The following is an 8,781-nucleotide window of genomic DNA, read 5'->3' on the forward strand; positions in this document are numbered from 1 at the left end:
TCTCTATCTGTGGCCAGATTGTACATTCCAAGCGCTCGGTGCAGCGCTCTGCACATAGTAAGCGCTCAATGAATACTAATGAATGAACGAATTCCCTTCCTCCCGGAAATCAGGGAAGAAGGCTTGGTTGGTGGGACCTGGCTGAGCTGGTGCACATTCTGCTTTCCTGCATCTGGCTGCCTCCCCTGGGATGAGCTGGCCAATTTTGAATGGCTGAGGGCTTTCCCGCTTTTCCAACGTTAGAAAAGCGTTCCCCCGCTGAGCGTGTCTGCTTACGGGTATATGGACGGCCTAGTCAACCTCTCAGACACGTCCTACCTCTGACCTTGAACTCCTTCCCTCTTCAAAACCGACAAATACTCCTCCCTCCCTTCAAAGCCTTACTGAAGGCACGTCTCCTCCGAGAGGCCTTCCCCGACTAGGCCCTCATTTCCTCTTCCCCCCCCCCGCCCCCGCGTCGCCCGGATTCTCTCCTTTTATTTACTGACCGACTCAGCCCCACGGCACGGAGTAGCCTAGTGGGAAGAGCCCGGGCTTGGGAGTCGGGGATGTGGGTTCTAATCCCGGCTCCGCCACTTGTCGGCCGTGTGACCTTGGACGAGCCTCTTAACTTCTCTGCCCCTCAGTTCCCTCATCTGTAAATTGGGGATTAAGACTGTGAGCCACACATGAGACAACCCGATTACCTTGTATCTACTCCAGTGCTTAGAACAGTGCTTGGCATAGAGTGAGCACAGAAGCGGCGTGGCTCAGCGGAAAGAGCACGGGCTTTGGAGTCAGAGGTCATGGGTTCGAATCCCGGCTCGGCCACTCGTCGGCTGTGTGACTTTGGGCAAGTCACTTCACTTCTCGGTGCCTCAGTTACCGCATCTGTAAAATGGGGATGAAGACCGTGAGCCCCACGTGGGACAACCTGATTCCCCTGTGTCTACCCCGGCGCTTAGACCAGTGCTCGGCACATAGTAAGCGCTTAACAGATACCAACATTATTAATAAATATTATCATTATTATTATCTGTGATTCATTTATATTAATGTCTGTCTTCTCTTCTAGACTGTAAGTTTATTGCGGATAGCTGTGTCTGTCACACTGTTGTATTGTACTCTTCCAAACACTTAGTACAGTGCTCTGCACATGGTAAACACTCAACAAATACAATTGGTTGGTTGACTAAACTATTGTAAAAAAAACATGAAGGGAGGGATCATGTCTAACTCAACCATACTCAACCACTTGGAGAAGCAATATGGCCAAGTGGAAAGAGTCAGAGGGAGTCAGAAGATCTGGATTCTAATCCTGACTCGGCCACCTGCGTGCTGTGAGACCTTGGGAATGTCACTTAACTTCTCTGTGCCTCTGTTACCTCATAGGTAAAACAGGGACTAAATCCTTCTCCTTGTGACTAAGATTGAGAGCCCTATGTGAGTCAGGGACTGGGTCCAACCTGATTATCTCATATCTACCCCAACACTCAAAACAGCGTTTGACACATAGTATGTGCTTAACAGAGACCATTAAAAAAAAAAAAAACCCAAGCACTTAGTGCCATCCTCTATCCAGATTATATGCTCAATTAACAGTATTGAATACATGATTGATTTTGGTTAAGGTAATTCAAAAAATATCATAACAATCCAATAGAATTAGCAGACATGTTCCCTGGCTATAATGAGTTTACACGGTCTTTCTTCAATCACCGTTACTCGTTCACCTACTTTTTTAAAAAATGATGCAAGACTTCTTAATCCCAAACTTTTAGCAGGTGCTGGAGACAACCCGACTTCTTTATCTGTTTAGGAATCATCCAGGGATGATTTGGATAGTTGAGGAATCAAACAATTCTGGCTCAATCCAGGCTTCATGTATAGTAGAGCGGCTGCAACCTGGGGTCAGCTATCAGTGACAGTTGCGATCCCAGGTTCTAGTAGTAGTAATGGCATTTATTAAGTGCTTACCGTGTGCAGAGCACTGTGCTACTTAGAAAGAGTACACAGGACAAATGTACCAATGAATGGCTGTAACCCAAGATAATCTATTAAAGCATAATCACTGTATCTCCTGGTCGTGCAGATTTTTAGAATTTCCTAGTCCCCACAGGAGTCACTGAGCGGCAGCTGAAAGGTACCAATCTATCATTATTATATTATTATTGTAATAATTACGGTATTTAATGAATATTTCTACAAATCCAGCTATGTAATAAGTGTTGAGGCGCATACAAGATAATCAAGTCAGACACAATGGGTCTTGCAGTTTAAAGGGGAGGGAGAATGGACATTTAATCCTCATTTTACAAATGAGGACATTGACACAAAGGACATTAAGATATTTCACAAAGTCTCAAAGTCACACAGCAGACAAGTGGCAGAGCTAGGATTAGAATCCAGGTCCCCTAACTCCACTAGGTCATTCCACTAGATCTCCCCCTCTCCTCTCGAGTGTTAGCTTGTTGTGGACAGGGAACATATCAGCTCTGTTCGACTGTACTCTCCCAAGCCCTTCATACAGTGCTCTGCACGCGGCGAACGTTCAGTAAATACAACTGATTGATGCTGTTTCTCACACTCTCATTAGCTTTCATGGATTGTACATGTACTCGGTTTTATTTGTATTTTGACCACTCCCGGGTAAATATTTTTATGTTCATTTCACCCATTAGAGTGTAAACTCCTTGTGGGAAGGAAACGTGTCACTTTATTATTCCGTTCTTACCAAGCACCTAGTACAGTGCGCCAAGTGGGCACTCAATAAATGGTACTATTATTACAATCTGTCACCCCCATCACAGATATGTCCTCCGGACTCCCGTCACACCTTGGTAGAGAGGAGCAGGAATGGGGCAGGCAGGTTTCCAAAGGCTCTTTTGGTCCTAGGGACACCAGGTTTCGGCCGTTTTGACTGGAGGCGGAAAAAGTTGCAGGATTATTGGCTGGAACTCCACTGGACTGCCCAGTGGAAAAGACGAGAAAGGGTCCTAAGGAGGATTATCATCATTTTGAACTATAACCTGTTTGGCGAAGTCCTCCAAGATGAGCTGCAACCGTTTCACACAATCTCATCATCATCAAAATCTTAAGCGGCTTAAACTATATTAGTCACCTGCCCAGTGACCACAGGCGGTCGCCAGGGAAGAGGGAGGTGGGACACTGTGGTAAGCCCGTCTCCCACCTTCCTATTGAGGCCTCTCTGTCCCCCTCCACTGACGCCACCCTTCCCGAAGCCCCCCCTCTGTCTCCTCTCTGTCCCCCAGAAGGGCAGCCGCCTTGAGGGCCCGGGATTATCGAGGAGAATGTACCGGATGGGCCCGGCCCCTCCTGAGGAACTGGTACAGAACAGACTCAGTTTATCTTCCCAATAAAGATCCGGGATGCAGCATTGTGAGGGTCACAGGGCAGCTGTTGTGGAGGGTCCCTAGGGGTAGCAGGGTCGGGGAAACCGGTATTCCCCGATACAGGGTGCTCATCTTTGGCCAATCTATCCAGTGGCACAGGCTCGCTCAGGGCCGGGGCCTCACGGGACTCCCTCAGGCCCTCTGTGCCTCCTGGTAGCATTTAAAATTCATTCAATCGTATTTATTGATCACTTATTATGTGCAGAACACTGTACTGAGTGCTCGGGAGAGTACAGTACAGACACAGACACATTGTCCGCCCACAGTGAACTTATAGTCTAGACGTGAGGGGAGGGTGCGACAAATATCAATACAAATAAATAAATTACAGATATGTATATGCTGTGAGGCTGGGAGCAGGGAAGAGCAAAGGGAGCAAGTCAGGGTGATGCAGAAGGGAGTGCGAGAAGAGGAAATGGGGGGGTCTTAGTCTGAGAAGGCCTCTCGGAGGAGATCTGCCTTCATGACTTCCTCTTCCTCCACCCTACCCCACCGCCATGAGGAAGCAGGGATACAGCCTTCTGAGCCTTACAGGGAAGAATGTTGATTCTGATTTTTCCTCAAACATGCTCTCTGTCTCTCTCAATCTCTGCACCCCACTGTGATTGCACCGCATCAGAAGCTGGGCTGATCATTCAGTCGGATCCTATCTGCAGGAACCAATCGGAGGACATGGGTCTTGAGCGTGTCATAAATTAATCCCTTCAACTGGGTGGAAGATGATTAGATATGGGCGCTCAGAGACTGTAGAAATCCAATCAAACACACCTGTTGGTCAGTCAATCTTATTTATTCACCACTTACTATATGCAGAGCACTGTACTAAGTACTTGGGAGACTACAACGCAACAATAAACAGACACGTTCCCTCCCCACAAAGAGCTTCCAGTCTAGAGGGGAAAGATTCCTGGCCCCAGGGCTGCAGGCTGCAGAAATTCCAGGGAAAGCAGGACCTTCTTCAAAATCGCCCCATCCTCCACATCTCTTTTCTGGGTATCGTCCATGAACTCTGTTTAGGATAATAGGATAATTATTAAGCACTTGCTACGGGCCAGGTACCGGCCGAAGCACTGGGCTAATCGGATTCAGCCAACCCCTGAATTCATTTTAATGAACTGTACATCGCCTTGATTCTATTTAGTTGCCACTGTTCTTACGAGATGTTCTTCCCCTCGACTCTATTGCCATCGTTCTCTTCTGTCCGTCTCCCCCGATCAGACCGTGAGCCCGTCAAACGGCAGGGACCGTCTCTATCTGTTGCCGACTTGTTCATTCCAAGCGCTTAGTACAGCGCTCTGCACATAGTAAGCGCTCATTAATACTATTGAATGAATGAACCCCTCTCCCGCAAGGGGCTCTTAAGCCTCAACTGGAGGCCTGGGCCTGAAGCCCAATTACCTTAGGCAATTTGGACTTGTACCTTGCACCCCTATTAGCATCTGTTCACAGCATAATCTATCACAAGCTATGACGGATACCAGCTCAACACTTGCTATAACCCTGCCTGCGTTCTTTTGCCTTTCAATCCAACAGAAAAAAACTCTCTCATCAAAGAGAAGAAATGGTTATTCTTACGGATAAGATAAATCTATCGCCCCAAACTCATTTCAGAAAAACAACCGTTTCAAAATCAGCGGAAAATAGTTTTTTCGGGGGTTCACTCACAGCTTTGAATTTGAAGGAGCAGAAACAGAAAGGAGGTAGTGGATGAGAAACAAGTCCACCTTTTCCCTTTGTACTCCTTTTCTCCTCGTTGCACTTTCTCTCTCTCTTCTTCCTCCTCCTCAGTAGAATGTTCCAAAGAATAAGGGAAATTCAGTTGCCCAAGAACAGAAACCCAGATCCTCAAATCAATCAGCACACTCCCTCACCTTTATGTTCTCCCCAGGTTATAGGCAACTCAAATGCCCAGCCATTACTTAGAATGGTTTGTATGTAGAGCCCAGGCAATATAATAATAATAATAATAATGTTGGCATTTGTTAAGCGCTTACCATGTGCAGAGCACTGTTCTAAGCGCTGGGGGAGATGCAGGGGAATCAGGTTGTCCCACGTAAGGCTCACAGTTAATCCCCATTTTACAGATGAGGTAACAGGCACAGAGAAGTGAAGTGACTCGCCCACAGTCACACAGCTGACAAGTGGCAGAGCCGGGAGTCGAACCCATGACCTCTGACTCCGAAGCCCAGGCTCTTTCCACTGAACCACGACCCTTTCCCTCTGCTTACCCTCCCCTGCCCCCCCCCACCCTCTGCTCTTCCCCCTTGCCCTTCCCTCAGCACTGTGCTCATTTGTATATATTTATTACCCTATTTATTTTGCTAACGAGGTGTATATCTCCTTGATTCTATTTATCTTGATGATGTTGTCTTGTTTCTGTTTTATTCTGTTTTGCTTTAATGTCTGTCTCCCCCGTTTAGACTGTGAGCCCGTCACTGGGCAGGGATTGCCTCTATCTGTTGCCGAACTGTACATTCCAAGCGCTTAGTACAGTGCTCCGCACATAGTAAGCGCTCAATATATACTACTGAATGAATGGTACAAGCAAGTTAACTGATTTCCTGATTGTAGGTGGTTTCTCTTTCAAATATACAAATGGAAATGTGGCTTACAGGAGTAGCACTGAGAAGGAGAGAAGCAGCTTGGCACAGTGGATAGACCACAGATCTGGGAGCCTGTTGTGTGACCTAGGGCAAGTCACTTAACTTCTCTGTGCTTCTGTTGCCTCAACAGTAAAATGGGGATTAAGACTGTGAGCCCTATGTGGGACAGAGACTCTGTCCAACCTGATAAACTTGTATCTACTCCAGTGCTTAGTACAGGGAGTGCTTAATACATAGTAAGTGCTTAACAAATACCATTAAAAAAGCCAAGGAATGAACTGGATTGGGCAGTCCTGACTCATGATTACTAGAAATTTTTAAGAGAAAGAAGGAAGGAGCACCTTCTGGAGCAAGGCCAAGAAGAAATTCCATCTGAGATGAGCCTCTTTCATGGGCAAATATGTTGAATAATGAGGATCTTTATTAAGCACTTACTATGTTTCAAGCAGTATGCTAAAGGCTGGGGAAAATATTCATTCATTCGTTCAATAGTATTTATTAATAATAATAATAATAATGTTGGTATTTGTTAAGCGCTTACTATGTGCCAAGCACTGTTCTGAGCGCTGGGGTAGACATAGGGGAATCAGGTTGTCCCACGTGGGGCTCGCAGTCTTAATCCCCATTTTACAGATGAGGTAACTGAGGGACAGAGAAGTGAAGTGACTTGCCCAAAGTCACACAGCTGATATGTGGCCGAGCCGGGATTCGAACCCATGACCTCAGACTCCAAAGCCCGGGCTCTTTCCACTGAGCCACGCTGCTTCTCATCTGCTTCTTTATTGACTGCTTACTGTGTGCAAAGCACCATACTAAGCACTTGGGAAAGTAAAATACAACATTCATTCATTCAATAGTATTTATTGAGCGCTTACTATGTGCAGAGCACTGTACTAAGCGCTTGGAATGTACAAATCGGCAACAGATACAGTCCCTGCCCACTGACGGGCTTACAGACTAACTGGGGGAGACAATAAATAGACACTTTCCCTGCCCACAATGAGCTACAAGGTAATCAGATAGGACACAGTCCCTGCCCACACGGGGCTCACAGCCCAAGAGGGAAGGAGGACAGGATTGTTTCCCCATTTTGCAGATGAGGGAACTGAGGCCCAGAGAGGCTAAGTGACACGTCCAAAGTCACACGACAGGTGAATGGCTGAGCTGGCGGTTCGAGGTCCCGCGCTCTTTCCACTAGGCTACTCCGCCACATTTATCAGTCAAAAAGCTGTTGCTGATTATTTGCGACGGCATGTGACGCAGTTGCGTAAAAATCAAGTATCTCATAAAATAATCAAATTAGCATGTAATAAAATTATTGCTTAATAAGCAACGAAGCTTTGCAAGTCAAGCACAAAGACCACTGTATTTCCCAATAGTAGTGCTTTCAACTTTTTTCTTTCTCACACACATATGTTTTTCAGAATCCAGTCTGGATTTCTTTCACCTTGTCATCACAATTTGTCTTCCCGCTTTGTTTCGGGCTGTGAGGCCAGCGGCACTGCGGACGGTATTTTAACTGGGCGCGGTGGTCATCAAGGTGGGTGCCAAGCTTCGATTGCCCTGAGCCTAATAGAGCCCGTCACACATTCTGCCCCCCCATTTGAGGCTCTCGCCTTGCAGAGGGTACTGACTGTCCAATCTCCTTAATGTAGCTTTCATTGCTCTGGCACTGAGTTCGTCCACTAGACTCCAAAACAGCTGCCGAGGAAGAGGAAACTTCAGGAGCCAGAGCTTGTTTCATCCACACAACTATAAACTCCTCAAGGGCAAGGATCACGTCTACTAATTCTACTGCACTCTCCCAAGGGTTTAGTTCAGTGCTCTGCACCCAGTAGGCACTCAATAAATAGGACGGATTGATTGACTGAGGACCCAGGATAAAGCTGAAGGCCAAGAACCAGCGTCATTCTAGGCTGACATTCACATGCCACAGAACGGAACAACAATAATAATAATGTTGGCATTTGTTAAGCACTTACTCTGTGCAGAGCACTGTTCTAAGCGCTGGAGTAGATACAGGCTAATCAGGTTGTCCCACGTGAGGCTCACAGTTAATCCCCATTTTCCAGATGAGGTCACTGAGGCACAGAGAAGCGAAGTGACTCGCCCACAGTCACACAGCTGACGAGTGCCAGAGCCGGGAGTCGAACCCGTGACCGCTGACTCCGAAGCCCAGGCTCTTTCCACTGAGCCACGCTGCTTCCCAATAAAGGAATGACTTGTTTTACGCAGAAGCTTTGTGAAGTTCGTGAGAGGAAATGGTGGAATGGGAAATGATGGCCTCTGGATGCCACAGCTCCATTTTGGGGTACGTTATTCAAATATTGAGAACTAATGTGCAAGGAGATGGGCTCTTAATTCTGAATCCCACTCCAAACCACCACAGGGAGCCAACAACAAGGGCTTATGACCCGAATGGAGAAGCAGCGTGGCTTAGCGGAAAGGGCACGGGTTTGGGAGCCGGAGGATGTGGGTTCTAATCCTGGCTCCGTGACTTGTCTGCTGTGTGACCTTGGGTAAGCCACTTAACTTCTCCGTGCCTCCCTTACATCATCTGTAAAATGAGGATTAAGACTGTGAGCCCTACGTGGGACAACCTGACTACCTTGTATTTACCCCAGCGTTTAGAACAGTGCTTGGCACATAGTGAGTGCTTAACAGATACCATAATTATTTTTATTATTATTATTTTATTTGCTTTAGAATCCCAGAAACTTTGAAAACTAGCCAGAGGTCATTTAACTGTAGAAAGACCATTATTTAAAAAGTGGCATCCGTCTGTG

The sequence above is a fragment of the Ornithorhynchus anatinus genome, chromosome 5, assembly GCF_004115215.2.
Source record: "Ornithorhynchus anatinus isolate Pmale09 chromosome 5, mOrnAna1.pri.v4, whole genome shotgun sequence".
Taxonomy (NCBI): domain Eukaryota; kingdom Metazoa; phylum Chordata; class Mammalia; order Monotremata; family Ornithorhynchidae; genus Ornithorhynchus; species Ornithorhynchus anatinus.